Source organism: Tamandua tetradactyla, chromosome 9 (assembly GCF_023851605.1).
Source record: "Tamandua tetradactyla isolate mTamTet1 chromosome 9, mTamTet1.pri, whole genome shotgun sequence".
Taxonomy (NCBI): Eukaryota; Metazoa; Chordata; class Mammalia; order Pilosa; family Myrmecophagidae; genus Tamandua; species Tamandua tetradactyla.
Window position 1 is genome coordinate 63,167,397 of NC_135335.1, and position 14,675 is coordinate 63,182,071.

Sequence of the window (14,675 nt, forward strand, 5' to 3'; positions counted from 1 at the left end):
AGGAATAAAGTAAAATAATGAGAAACTTAGTTTTGATGACAATTAATCTTTTATATATTTAATTTTTACCAAGTGTAATTTAGAAATGTAGTTAGAGAATGAAGAAATAAATAAAATAGCTTAGATTTGCTGTATTTCAACATTTAAAAGAGATGATTTGGTATCTGTCTTACTGGCTTTTAATTTTGGGATACCAAATCTTCTTTATAACTATTTTAAGTAAAAAAAAAAAAAATACTGTTAACAAACTTAATTGGAAGCATACTTATTTTTATATAATGTAAATTTAGCAAGTACTGAGTTACGTTTGTTTCTACTACATTTCCTTTATGAACATGCTTCTGGAATGAATTTGTTATATTAGTGTTTGCTGATGCCCACTGTTAATATTTGTTAGTTTGTAATGACAAAATCTTGATTGATCTTGAAGCATATTACACTTTATTTTAATTTTATATTTTACTAGGGAATGTGTTCTTGCTGAAAACTTCTTTTTCTTTGATTTTCTTTGTTCAGACCAGGTTCATTATATGAGATCATAATTCAGCTTCTATAAATTTGATTTATCATCCATCAAATGAAGGATCACTAGGTGATCCCTGAAGTTTCTTTACCTCTGTGTTCCAATGACTCATGAAGTATGGAGTTTTAATTGTGTTTAAAATCCTTATTTACAATTTCACCAGTGATAGGGGTTAAGTTCTACTATTCAAAAGAGTGTAAAAATTGAGAGGTCAAATAATTTGTTCTTTCTAAGTAGACAGCTGAGTTTTAAAAATTGATCATTGATTTATGCAGATTTGATTATTTATCTTATTTATGCTTTAGTGATTAAGAGCTTGTGCTTTGGAGTCAAATTTGAATCCCAGCCTTTTTACTGCTCTTTGGTCATGGGCATGTTACCATCTCTTTGCTCAGCTTTTGCCTTTGTATATTAGGGGTTATAACTGTGTCTACCTTTTAGGATTATCGTGAGAATTAAGGCAGATAATCCATGCCAAACTTGGCATGTGGCAAGTGTGTAACAATGTTTGCTATCTGGATTGTGATTGTGACTTCTGTTCATTGCTGTGGCAAGCCTGCACAGACTTCTTTCTTTCCACATTTGCCAAGTTCCTGTATCTGCCCACAGCACCTGCCCTCTTATCCAGTTTGACTATGCAGTTGCCATTTTCTCTTATGGAGCTTATGAATGGGCATGGCAGCACTGGAGTCGAATCTGTCCAGTTCTAGCTGCGGAATTCATGCTTGTCCAATCATGGGTGGTTAGTTTTGCCTGCCTGTTTATTTATATGATTAGCTGAAAAGGAGAAGTGGTGTTTCAATCAAGGTGATTTTTTTGTTCTTTCCTATATTTGCTTCACCTTTTTAAGATGCTGGAGGTGGTGTCATGTATCCCCATTGAGAGAAAACTGAATGGTCATTTAGGCATTGATTATTTTAAGAAATAATAACATATTTTGATGACAAAAGGCCTTTCATTTCAATGTGTAGTGAAAACTCCAGTGGTGAGTTTGTCATAACTCTTTGTATTTTAAAGAAGACTCTGTCATTTGCATATTATTATTGTCTGTGGAATTCCATTTTGTGTGCTAGTATAGGAGCAGCATCATAAAGGTGTGTTTATCCTTTAATATGATTCATGACATGGGGAAAACTACAGGAGAGTGTCCTGAACCTGGGCGATACATTTATTTTTCTTCTTATCAGTGACATATTTGTCTTACATAGTCAAGTCCTTGTAATAATGTTGTGAGGTAGGTAGCCAGCCCGAAGAAGGGAAGATGGGAAGCAGAACTAGCATTTAAATCAAGCAACCTGGCCCCAGAACCAGGCTCTTAAGTGTTCTCTTAAGAACTGTGAAAGTAATCAGCTATCTCCTATGTGATAAAGACGGATGCCCAGAAAAACCGGGTTTCAGACAGCAGGGAGAAGTGGTCTGGATATGTGGGTAAAGACCACATTGTGAGTTCTTCCTCCATAAGAATGTATCGAGTGTTATAAGATGTAGATATATATGTTCTGTATTGATACATTTATTTTAGTATACTTAACATACTTCATTCCTCCCAGTTTTGACTTAAGGATGTTCCTTATTGATATTACCCAAAGCAGTGAGTGAAAACAAAATAGAAAGAAAATACTTAGAGCTGCTGTGTGACCATCATATATGGTCACGCCTGAGCATGACCTTTTAAGGGTTCTCACTGTCATGTCACATAATTGCCAGAACAGTTCACAGGAAGAGAATTTAATCTCTACATCTGTAATTCCTTTTCCGGATTTCCTTTCTTACCTTAGTTATGTCATTTCTAATCCCCTTTCTGTCTCCCCTCTTCAGGACTCATGACAGTTGTTTTATTGAAATGTCCACATATTTTTTTCTTCTTCTTCTTAAAACCTTTGCTCCCTGAGAAAAGTTGCATTATGCCGGCCAGAGTGCCCTAGCTAATAGTGGTAGACAATTTCCTCTCCCTAACTCCAGGCAGAAAGTTTTCAAGAAGGATGGGAGTTAGGATTCCAGTGCTTTCTTGAGCCTGCAAACCTCACATGCAGTTTGCTCAGTCACAGACACACTCAATTGTCGAAATTACATTTCTTGTTTACAGTAGAATTGTCTTTTCTCAACGACAACAAGGCCACACCTCACTAAATTAGTGAGAAAACAGCACTAAATTAATGAGAAAATGGCACAGGTAAACTGTAAACGGTTAATTCAAGTGTGGTTAACATTCCAGGAGTGTGGGAAACACTGGCTGGGCATCCGTGGTGGCCGTGGGCTCAGGGTTTCAGCTGCGACTGTCTCAGCACTGGTAGGCTGCATGTGCAGGCATTTCCAGCTGGGCATATGGTCATGATGGTTATCTGGGTTCTCATGGAGAAAATCATTGTATGCAATAGGAAATTTGAAAGTGCCTATGCTTTTTATATTATGAACAATAATGGTATAAACAATATTAAGGTTTGGGAAGATACTAACTGAATAACTTTTTATAAGTTTGAAATCAGACATTTAAAATCATTCAATAATTTTTGGAAACATACTCTGCTTTTCTTGTTAAATAAAGGCATTTTTATTTGACTTAACTTTAATCTGATTATAATTTGTGCCTGAGCTGGAGAAGAATCTCATTTACCTCCTTAAAACAGGTGAGTTTTTTTTTTGTTTGTTTGTTTGTTTTTTGCATGGGCAGGCACTGGGAATGGAACCCGGGTCCCTGGCATGGCAGGCGAGAACTCTGCCTGCTGAGCCCCTGTGGCCCGCCCAACAGGTGAGGTTTTAAAATGTAAAACTTTCAAAATGTAGGGAAGACTCACCTCTAAGGGCATGTTTTCACCTCATTAGTCACCAGCATCAGTAAGAAATTATATGGTAAGTCAAAGGGTGGTTGGCATTTTTTTCCCCTTCGTGGGTTACATAAGTAAAGATGTAAATATGTGAAAATATAGAAGAATAAACAAAGGAGTAAAGGGCCCTCAGTGTGCTCTGAAAGTTTCTAATAGATGTTGGAATGCTCAGTCTCCAGTTATGCAGCATCATGACCAAGTTGCAAGTCAAAGGAAGGAGAATCTCTTCACCAGAGAAGGACTCATTGACACAGGGATTTAAAGTTAGTTTTGAAATGAAAGTACATTAAGCCCACTTGCTCACTTGTTTTCACTTGCATTATTAAAAACTTTGTATTTTGTTAAAATTTCAGATTTGTAGAAAAGTTGCAATAATATAAAAATTCCCTGTATATGTGTATGTTTTTTTCCTAAGCCATTTGAAAGTAAGCTGCTGATATGATGCCCCTTTCCTCCTAAATAACAATTTTAACATAGTGAAATTTTAAATTTTGTTTTATTAAAAAAAGTTTTAATCAGAGAAGTCTGGTTAATGGTATGGACAGATGAGTAAAAGAATAAGGATAAAAAGTAAATAAATGATAGGGGGATAAAGGGTAAAACGTTGGGTAGATTGAAATACTCAATGGTCAGTGAGAGGGAGTGGTAAGGGGCATGAGATGTATGCGTTTTTTTTTCTTTTTGTTTCTTCTTCTGGAGTGATGCAGATATTCTAAAAATGATTGTGGTAATGAATACACAACTATGTGATGATATTATTAGCCATTAATTGTATATTATGGTTAGACTATATGTGTGTGAAGATTTCTCAATAAAAACGTTAAAAAAAAAGTCTGGTTAAATTCAGTATTAACTCAAGCTTTTAAGAACCTTTTAGGAAAACCAACAGGTTCAAAGAGAAAAGCATGTAGCTGCTAATGAGTCTTTCATGGAAAAATAAGTTGCATATTTAAACATACTGTTCTTGTGATTATTAAGCCCAACTCTGTATCAGTTTTGTTTTTTTCAAAAATAGGTTTCAGGGTAAACCAAAGAAACCATATATACTTTTTAGGGGTAAAAATTTAACCATTAAGTTTAAAGATATAGCAAAAGCCCAGATATGACAACACACATGAATAATTTTATAATGTAAGCCTTCTCAATCCTGAAAAACTAACATGGGGAGAGTTTACGGAACGGTAACGTACATGAATGAGAGCTAATTACAGAATCCTAAATATTTTCCCAGCAACTAAGCCACAAAATGGCAGGTTAGGAATATTATTATTAGCATGTAAGGTTTCTTCTTTCCCACCCAATTGTTTTATTTAGATAAATCTGGCTGTCAATGGATATTTTTATAAATCTGACTGATTTTTTTTCTTAACTCAGTTGCTATAATTTCTTCTTGTTTACTGTTCCCTTAATTTTCTCTGGCAACGTTTTTCGTTTCCTATGACCAGTTGAACTCAGCACATTTGAAACCTGATGTGGATATCAACTCTTATTGGACTAGCACTTGGGAAATGCAGTGCTAGAAAAGGCAAATTTTAACAACTGCAATGGCCTGACAAAGTTAAGCATTCATTCACAGTTTGACAATGCCCCATGGAAATGGCTTGGGACCAAGAGAATGGCTTATTTTGGGTTCCATGGCCCAGAAGGATACTGGCGTGCTCCTGGGTAAGAATAATTTGTGCAAACACCCACCCATTTAAGCTTTCAATAAATAAAAAAGCACCATTTTCAACTTCAACCATTTCAATAGAATAAAAAAAATAGTGCAATTCTATTGGCCTGTTTTGCTTCTTGAAATGGTTTGGAAGGCTGTTCCTAAAAGGGAAGATAGAACAGTTAATTGGTTGCTCCTCCAAGCCCTTTGAACTTCAGTACTTTCTACTCTTTGAGACTGGGTGGCTTCTTTGCAGCAATAATGGTATCCTTCATCAGCATGGTCACTGTCATGGGACTGACGCCCTGGGGGCTGGAGTGGTGTAACCGGCTTTCTCCTAACTTCTTCACAATCCACATCTCCAGCCAATTGAGGCTTAGAGGTTGTGGGATCTGCAACTGTGTTTATTCCCACATCAATGATTCCTGCTCCTTCCTTGATCATATCTGCTGTGATCAGATTTGGAATGCTTCCAGCAGATACCACAGTATCTGCAAGAATTGTATGTTCATCCAGTCTCTGGGGGTGTAGCGATGAGTACGGTAACAGTGGCATTGTCTCTGGGATGTTCATGCGCCCTTCTGTGTAGTAACATTGCAGTGGGCATTCCAATGTTCTTTGACCTTCTGGCCATAACCACATTTTTCCCTAGTGTTGGAATTCATTCCAATTTGCTTAATTATTTCCCACACATCTCATGGGGCAGCGAGCAGCGTGGAATACTGGTCTAAACACATCCACCCTATGTTAATTGCATGTAAGCCACCACCATCCTTGTCTGGAGAAACACCACTGCAGACCTTTCATTAGTGTGCTCTGGAAGCGACAGCTGAGCAGGGAGGCCATTCACATTGTCATCATTATTTAGCTTATTTTTTATCAAATCCAACAATTCTTCCTCTGAAATCTAAGCTGATTTCAAAATCGTTTCACTGATGATTCCCATGTCCGCGGCTGCTCAGGTCTTGTTGAGGACATGAGTGGCTGGTGGGATCTCACTGCTCTCAAGCCGCCTGTTACTCGAGGCCACCCACCATTCCACCTCCTGCTGTGCCTCCTGCATGGTCTCCTCGGCAAGTTTCTTTCCCAAAATGAAGCTGCTTCCTTTCCAGTGGCGGAGTGGTAGAAGGGCAAGGGCGCAGGTGGCAGCTCTGCATGGGCCAGAGCAGCCCGGTGGCCAGCGTCAATGTGAGAGAGAATGCAGCTGTGGCTGGGGCCATGGTGAAATACTGAAACACACACTTTTACTAACCAATAACCAAGCTTTACCAACAGCTTGGTGAAGAATATGTAATTTTTTTAATTTGGGATCAAGATCTTTGGGGAAGGAGCAGGGGCATGAAGCCTGGAGGCCTGATGTGCATCCCAGCTCAGCCTGGAGTCCCCAGGTTTAACCTCTCTGAGCAGGATACCCTATTACAGGACATAAATAAAACAAAAGGATTCATCTCACAGGGATATTAGGATGATTAAATTAACTGATAAGTATGAAAAGTTCTGGGCACTTTCTGGTACTGTGAATTGTTCTTTGTTAATGCAGGCGAGGAAACCTAGGTATGGAGCATGATCACTGAGTGCCCAAGGCCCGATCAGGACCTCCACGTGGTTTTCTGACTTCAGGCCCCAACACGAGTGGTGAGTGGCAAGGGCAGAGTTAGGCTGCCTGGGTTTGCATCTAGGCTCTTTGCTTCCAAAGCTCTTGCCCTCTCTGTGCCCACCTGATAACCCACTCACCTTGGAAGGCTGCTGGGATTATGCAGTGACACAGTCTGTGTGATGAGCTTCAGAGTGTGCCTGGGGCAGATTTTGCATCTAATCATTGTTAACGCCTGGGGCAGAGTTAGTGTCTAATCATTGTTAATGCGGTTTGCATTATCACTCACTGAAACTGACACACATGCAAGGCTGACAGTGAGATCACAAAAGAAACATTGTTTCATTGCTGTCATGTCATTTAATTTGAAAATAGTTTCAACTTTCTAATAATTAAATTATCATCCAGAGACCTGAGCTAGCTGTATGACAAAATTGATACTGAAATACAAAACCAAACAAAATTAAAAAGAGTCGTTTGTGAGGGAAATCCAGTGTCAGTCACCTTTTAAAGGCAGAAGGGGAAGAGGAAAGCCTGCAATGCAGAGTTGGGTGTCTGTTCTGTGCAAGACTTGGCTTCAGGTGGTAATTGCCGTGCTTGCAGCTACAGTTTGGCTTCAGGTGCTAATTGCCGTGCTTGCAGCTACAGTTTGAGTGTCTATCCTCTACAGCTACAGTGCCTACCCCTTTGCCAGGTATTTTCTCAGGTGGTCCTCACAACAAGCCTGGCTGTGGTTAGAAAGATCGCACAAGATGGTACAAGCCAAAGTTCAACCCGAGGTAGTGTGTGGATTCCAAGGCCACTGTCCTTTCCCTTGACCTCGCACCAGCCTTCTACATTAAACAGAACATTATTTCTGGAGAAACTTCGTAAATTGTAATTTCCAAAAGCTGATGAACTTTCCAAGAAAAATAAAATATTGTAAAAAGAAGTGGAACTGTCCTTGTGGAATCAGCAGCAACCTTGTATTTTTCCATAGTGAAATTTAAAACCTTTTATTGCATTAGCTGCTTTACCTAGGAGAGCTGTTGCTTCTGGGCCTTTGTATAATTTACAAGATTTAAAACCAAACCTATCACTTTCTGATGTGGTCAGAGGTGAAGGTGTAATCACATGGCCCAGAGTTTGTACAAATCTGGCATAGCCAGTTTGGCCACATGACATTGTGAAATATTTAAGTGGAAAAGTACTACCAAGATTCTGGTAGAGCCAATGGGAATATGAAAACTAAGTTTCCGACCGGGTGCTCTGTGTGTGTATGTGGAGTGGGGAGGGACAGGGAGTGAGTATTTTTCTTTTCTTATTTGTTTTTGTTCGTTTGACTAGGCAATCCCACTCCCCACACCCACACACTCCCACCCCCACACACTCCCACCCCCGTACCCCTTAACCCCATCCCACTGCCCCGCCAGCCCCGTGGAGTAGGAATGCTTCTTTGAGAGCTCTGCTAGAGCCTCTGGTTCCCCATTTGAGTGCTGAAGCAAGATTGGCTTAGTTCTGAAACATGCCTGACTACCCTGCCAACCCCTATAGGAATGCTGTCACTCACATCTGGATGCTTCTGCCAAAGCTCGAGACTCACCATTTCAGGCTATAGTCCTGAAAGATCCTCCTGGTTTGTGGATCCAGGCCTTCAGCGTGATCTGCTCCCTGTCCACCACCTGTGAAGTTGAGCTGCCTCCTTTGGGCTGTGCAGTCTTACAGAGTATGTTGCATAGAAGGTGGGTCAGGAGGAAGGATCTTGGAAAAAAGAATCGCCTGTAAAGGTGTAAAGAAGGATCACCTGTCTCAGGATTACCTGAAGTGCCTGTTAGATGCAGAGTCCTGAGCTCCCCCTCCACCTGAAGCATCAGAATCTTTGGGATAGGTTGGGCCTCTGCGTTAAATGAGGCTTTCTCTGTGAGAACTCAACTTAAGTTTGAGAATTAGTTTTGGAGGTAATAGATCAATCTTTTTCAAGCAAGAGGTTGTGACCTGCATTTCTTATAAAAGACAGGCTAGAAAATAGAATATAGAAAATAGCGGAGTGTACCACACAAACTAGGGGTTAAGTTATTTTGTGAAATTGTAAAGTCAGTTTTATTTTGCCAGTGTTTGTGTACTCGGTTGCATCATAAAATGTATTTCTTACTGTGAGTCAGGGTCACTAAGTTTGAAAGCCATTAGAAGGAACAGATGATGTCTCCAAATTCCTTCTCAACACAATGTCCTTTTGTATTTGCATCCTTAGCCCTGCATCCCAGTCAGTAAACTATGTACTTTGAGATGAACAGCAAGATAGAAGCTGGTGAGCCTTTAGCCTTTCCTTAGTAGGTCTCAAATTGGGTGTATGTTGGAATCTCTTGGGAAGCTCAGTGAGATGCACCCACTCCAGCCCTTCTGTCTCAGTCTTTGGGGTGGGGTTGGGACTCTGCATTTTAAACAAGAGTACCTTTTTGCTCTGATGCAGATGCTTGTTGGACTGTGTTTTGAGAAATACCGGCTTGTCTTGTATAGGTATTTTACATGTTCTGTTTTAAACCTTGTAACAATTGAATAAGACTTTTTTAAAAGTCTTTTTTCCTATTTTACAAATAAGGATGCTGAAGCCTATCTTGATTAGTTGAGATGATCTCTGTAAGATCCCAGAGTTAAGGGTAGTGCTGGGATGCAAACCCAGGTCCCTGTGAAGCTGCCGATAATTTATCTCTCTACTTGGAGGAAATTAGATGATATAAGATGTTGAAGATGCAAGTTCCTGATTGAGAGAGCCTCCCCAATCAGAAAAAAGAAGTTATGAAATTATAGTTTTAGGGTGAATACTGGACATGAAGCAGTCGTTTTGGGAACGAATATCACTTCATGCATATGGGACTGCCCTTTAGAGTTCCTTCCTCTATGAGTGGGGAAGCCTTCATTGGAACTGTAGATAAGGAAGTAGAGGACAGGTAGATAATCCTGTCACTGCAGTGAGTCATTGCATGTGAATTTTAGGCCTAGCTCTACCAACGACTTGGAAATCTCAAGCAAATTGCTTCATTTGCTGGGCCCCAACTGCATTCTTTGCAATGCAGAGAACTATATGACAGTGCTCACCTTAAAGGCTCTTACAGATATCAAAATCTGTGATTTTCTCTTTTGAAAAAATAATATTTCCCATCTCTCACCTTGACTTGGTTAGCCTTGAAAGGCTAAACAAACTGTATGCAGATCTTTTGAGCACCTCAGGAAAATTGTATAAATGTAATCACATTCTGGCATCCTGCAGTTCTTTCTGGAGGACCCACTAGTCTTGAGCTCCTTCTTGGGAGCAGACCCCACTTTGGCATTCAAACTGCCTCCACATTCTATCATTGATCAAGAGAAGGCTCCAAAACAAGGAGGAGGAGTAATCAGACTAAACTACCCTAGGACTACAAAGCCACAAGTTCACTTTTTATGTTAAAAAAAAAAAAAAAGGAATTTTCTTTCAAAACTCAGCAACCCCTTCTGATAACATGTGGGCAGTAACGTTCTTTCCTATGGGATTTGTGGAAACAAGAGGAAATAGTCACATTTCCTTGCCAGTAGCAAGACGCAGGGCTGGTGTGCCCCTGAGCAATTTGTGGCTTGAAAGAGGCCGTTTACTTTTGATTTGAAGGCTGGTCTCCATCCTTATCTGTCTTTCTCTGGCACATGTGCTTCCTCCTCTTTTTAATTATGTGTCATTTTATGCTCAAATTCTCATCTAATTTTAATCTTAATTTAAGATGGATTCTAGAGTTAAACATCCTTTTAATATAGTATTTCAGTGCTTTGATATTCAAGCCCTTGACTTGAATCTGTAAGTGGTTAAATATGTTAAATTCTTCTCCTTGGTGTCCTGGAGGGTATGTTTGGACACAGGGGCAGAAAATCCTGTTTTATAGAAGTAAATGGTGTTTTTCAAGCATAGGTTGCAGCTGTTCTCCTTTGAATATCCCTCCAGATCATGTCTTTAGTTTTGTGAGTTTACATGTTTAATATTAACATATTTGTTGATTTTTGGTTTCCTGGTTTTTGTTTATGAAAGAAGAGACACTTATATTTTTGGGTTTCAGAAAGTACATGAAGCCAAAACCCTGCAACATTTTCAAGGTAACGTGATTTATTTTGTTTTAAGTAGAAATTCTAACATTTACCTTTCTCATAATTTTTTTTGTTTTTCATGGGCAGGCACCAGGAATTGAACCCAGGTCTCTGGCATGGCAGGCAAGAATTCTGCCACTGAGCCACCATGGCACTGCCCTCTCATAATTTTTAAAGAGGAAAAGAACTGATCACTTGTAAGCTATTTTAGAACTTTTGGCTTAGTTGAGGAGATACAACAGAGCTAACCTCTGTTTTTTTGGTGAAGTCAGAATGAAGTGAGATGAATATGCCAAAAATCACAGTGAATATGACATAGTCTGTAATGTTAGCATCTGGATTTTGGACTTTTTATATTTGATGTACTTTGCTTCAATGGGTGAGTTATAAAAAGTGATAGCCCTAAGTTGCTAGCAACAACACAAAACAAATATTAATAAATATACCTTTGTAGAAAAGACAGAATGGAAGGACTCAGCAGTTAAAATATATTTTAACTGATAAAAGCATCTCTTGTAGAAGAGTTGTTTTTTTTGGAGGCTTGACTATAATGAGTCTAATCAGGGAAGTAGAAGTTATAAATATGGAAGAAGAATAAATAAAGAACTGAGAAATAGAACATATCACCAATTTTAAATAAATGAGGAAAAAGTAAGATACCAAAATTGTTTATAGAATTGTAAACATGTATGCAATGTATTACATTAAGAAATGTAATATTATGTTAAATACCTAACATGCATTGATAGTGTATAAAAATTAAAGTCTGTTGGTCTTTGAATGTTTAAACTCATTGAGCCTCAGTTTCCTCAATTCTAAAAATGAAAGGGGTTGTGCCATATAATTGTATCTCACCATAATATTCCTGAGTTTTTTTTTTTTTTAAAGCCAAATGGGAATTATATACTTCCCTGTGACAGGACCCCAGAGGCTATCTAAAGCATCCAGCTTCCTTAACTTTGATTTGAATCATAAAGAATCAGTGTGGAATTGCTGGCTGTACTGCTCTGTTCTAAGTGTTAATTGGCTCTTTGGTGGGTGGGGTTGCAGTGGATGGTGCAGAAAAGAAGGAAAAAACAGATGGGATTAAAGCTATGGAATCCAAAACTAATTTAGCTGATGCTGTTAGTTTTCTGTTGCTACATGAGCAGTTACCACCAACATAGCAATTTAAAACAGCTCCCATTTATTATCCCATAGTTTCTGTAGGTCAGATGTCTGGGCGGGACTCAGCTGGCTTCTCTGTGCTGGGATCCCTGGGCTGAAAAGAAGGGTCATAGGAAGCCCGGAGTACTCTTCAAACACTCCTGGGGTTGTTGGCAGAGCTTAGCTCCTTGCAATCCTGGAACGGAGGGCCCAGAGGCCTCGCTGGCTGTCACTGGTCGCTCTTGGCTCTTCAGGTACTCGCAGTGGTACCTGTCCACTAGATGGAAGTTTGCTGGGGCCCAGGTTGGCCAGCCTCAGCCCTCTGCTAAGGGCCTCAACTGCCTAGCGGCGGCCATGGCAACCAACTTCCTCTTGAGTCGACCTGGGCCTTGGGGTGGACAACCTGGCCTGGCCACTGCCCCTGCTCCCACTCAGGGGAGGGGGCTGTGCACAGAGCGGGGGTTGTCAAGGTGGCTTCCAGTATCTGCCTTCCACAGTGTTCAGTCAGTAGTGATTGGACCAATGAATGGAAAGAGGGAAATAAATTAAAAACCAACGTTGAGTTTCTCCGTGGCAGGCTGAGGCAGGCTGAGGCAGGCGCTCCTCTTCCTCTTACTATGCAGGGGGGTTCACCTGAGTAGGAGGGCAGGGTCACAGGGAAAGGAAGTACTCTGGTGGCTGTTAGTGCTATCTGAGAAGGCCTGTCAGGGGTGGGGTACAGGCCCTGTGGACTGGAGAGGAGTTCCCTTGTGGGTGGCCTCCAGGAGCCCCTACAGACTGCCCACCTGCCTGTTACTCAGGTTATTTGATGGTGCTGACCGTGGCCCTAGCCACCCCACCAGGGTAGTGGAAGGGAACTTTCAGTCCTATCTCCTGTAAAATCTCAGCCTGGTTAGCCCCAGCTGGCGCTCTTGTGTCTTAAAAAGTTGACCCCACGGAGGTGGAAAGTGAGGGCAGTGCCAGCTGTGGACCCCTGGATTCCACTCACGGTGGGGGCCGGGATGGGGCCAGTGGAATAATTTCACTTGTGAGGCTCAAGTTAGTCAGGTATCTGAACATCACTTGTGCGGTCAAGGATATCCAAATGGCAGGATCTACAGTAGCAGTTGTCTTTTGTGCAGTGTTGGTTTATTCCAAATGATGCACGTACAAGAAGATGTATCTCCAATACATGGACTTTCTAGTAATAAGCTTCACATTTTACCATTATTCCTGACGTTTGGTGAAGCATCATTCATTCATAATGACTAGCCTGTTGAGTCAGTTGTCTGGTGATCCGTGTTCTGAACACTGAGACTTGCAAGTAGACATTGGGGATGTTTCCCAGATCTTCCTCAGGGTTCAGAGAGGTGGAGAGTATGTGTAAGTGAATGACTTGGAAGGAAAGGGGCTTCTATAGCTCTCCTCCTGTATTAGTCAGGGTTCTCTAGGGAAACAGGAGATATCTGTAAATGTGGGATTTTATGTGAAAGGTTTAGGAGACAAAAGGGTGAGAAAGAAGAAAGGTAGACTAGGAAATTTAAAGTGTGTGTGTGGGGGGGTATTTCTGCGCTCCTGGGCAGAACTCACTGAACCCAAGATGGAGGGAGGTGAGTGCACCTGGGTGATGGCGTGTGGGCAATTTTTAAGAAAGAGGGTCAGGTGACGTCTGGAAGGGGCAGTTCTCTGGAAGTCAGGTGTCCAGAAAGGGCAGTTCCAGAAGTCAGGTGTCTGGAAGGGGGAGTTCCAGAAGCCATGTTGGGAGGGGCGACACAGCCTCCACAGCTCCAGTTGCAGTGCCCTTCCCCGTTCCCCTGATTTAACATTATGAAAGTGTCTCACACAATTGTGGGGATGCATGAGTCCAAATTCCATAGGACGAATTGCAAGTTGATAACTGCAATGAGCATCTTTGATGAATTCCCCAGTAAAGACTTGCTGACTGAAGTAGAGATGAAAGTTCTCTCTTCTGACTGTTGAAGTCATCACCTCTCCCTTAAAAGCCTTCAACTGATTGGATTAAGCACCTCTCATTGCAGAAGGCACTCCCTGTTTTAGTTTGCTAATGCTGCCGGAATGCAATATACTAGAAATGGAATGGTTTTATAAAGGGAATTCATTAAGTTGCAAGTTTACAGTTCTAAGGCCATAAGTATGTTTAAACTAAGGCACCCAGAGAAAGATACCTTGGATCAAGGAAGGCCAAAATGGGAATGCATGTGGCTGGCGTCTGCTGGTCCTTATTCCTGGTTCATTGCTTCCAGCTTCTGCTGCCAGTGGTTTCCTCTCTAAGAATATGTGGGCCTTCACTTAGTTCCTCCAGGACACAGTTCTGGGTTCTGACTTGCTTAGCATGACATGGGAAGGCTCATGGCAACGTCTGTTGGGCTCTGCCTGTGTCAGCATCTGCTCTCTCTGTCCATACTCCAACCATCTCCAAACATCTGTGTCTCTCAGCTCTGAAGCAACTGTTCTCCAAGCGTCTGAATCTCAGATTTCTCCAAAATGTTTCCCCTTTTAAAGGATTCTACTAAATTAATCAAGATGTACTTCAAATGTGTGGAGTCACATCTCCATCTATTCAAAAGGCCACATACACAAGTGGGTATGTCATATGTCTGTGGAGATGATCTAATCAAAAAGGTTCACCCTGTCAGATTGAATGAGGATTAAAGAGCATGGCTTTTCTGGGGTACACAGCAACTTCAAACTGATACATTCCTCTTGATGATTGTAGATATAATCAGCCATAGATGCAATCAGTGGCTTTTCTGGGGTACACGGCAACTTCAAACTGATACATTCCCCTTGATGATTGTAGATATAATCAGCCATAGATGCAATCAACTGTCTGATTGTTTAAGTCCA

The 14,675-nt window shown here is 40.8% G+C and overlaps 1 protein-coding gene and 1 pseudogene across 3 annotated transcripts in view; one reads left to right on the forward strand and one right to left on the reverse strand.

The window, feature by feature from the left end:
- The window catches only part of TRIO (trio Rho guanine nucleotide exchange factor), a 466,986-nt gene that overhangs the window by 90,144 nt on the left and 362,167 nt on the right, over positions 1 to 14,675 (forward strand). The gene's annotated exons all lie outside the window — the stretch shown is intronic.
- Positions 5,227 to 6,822, reverse strand: LOC143646352 (bifunctional methylenetetrahydrofolate dehydrogenase/cyclohydrolase, mitochondrial pseudogene; annotated as a pseudogene).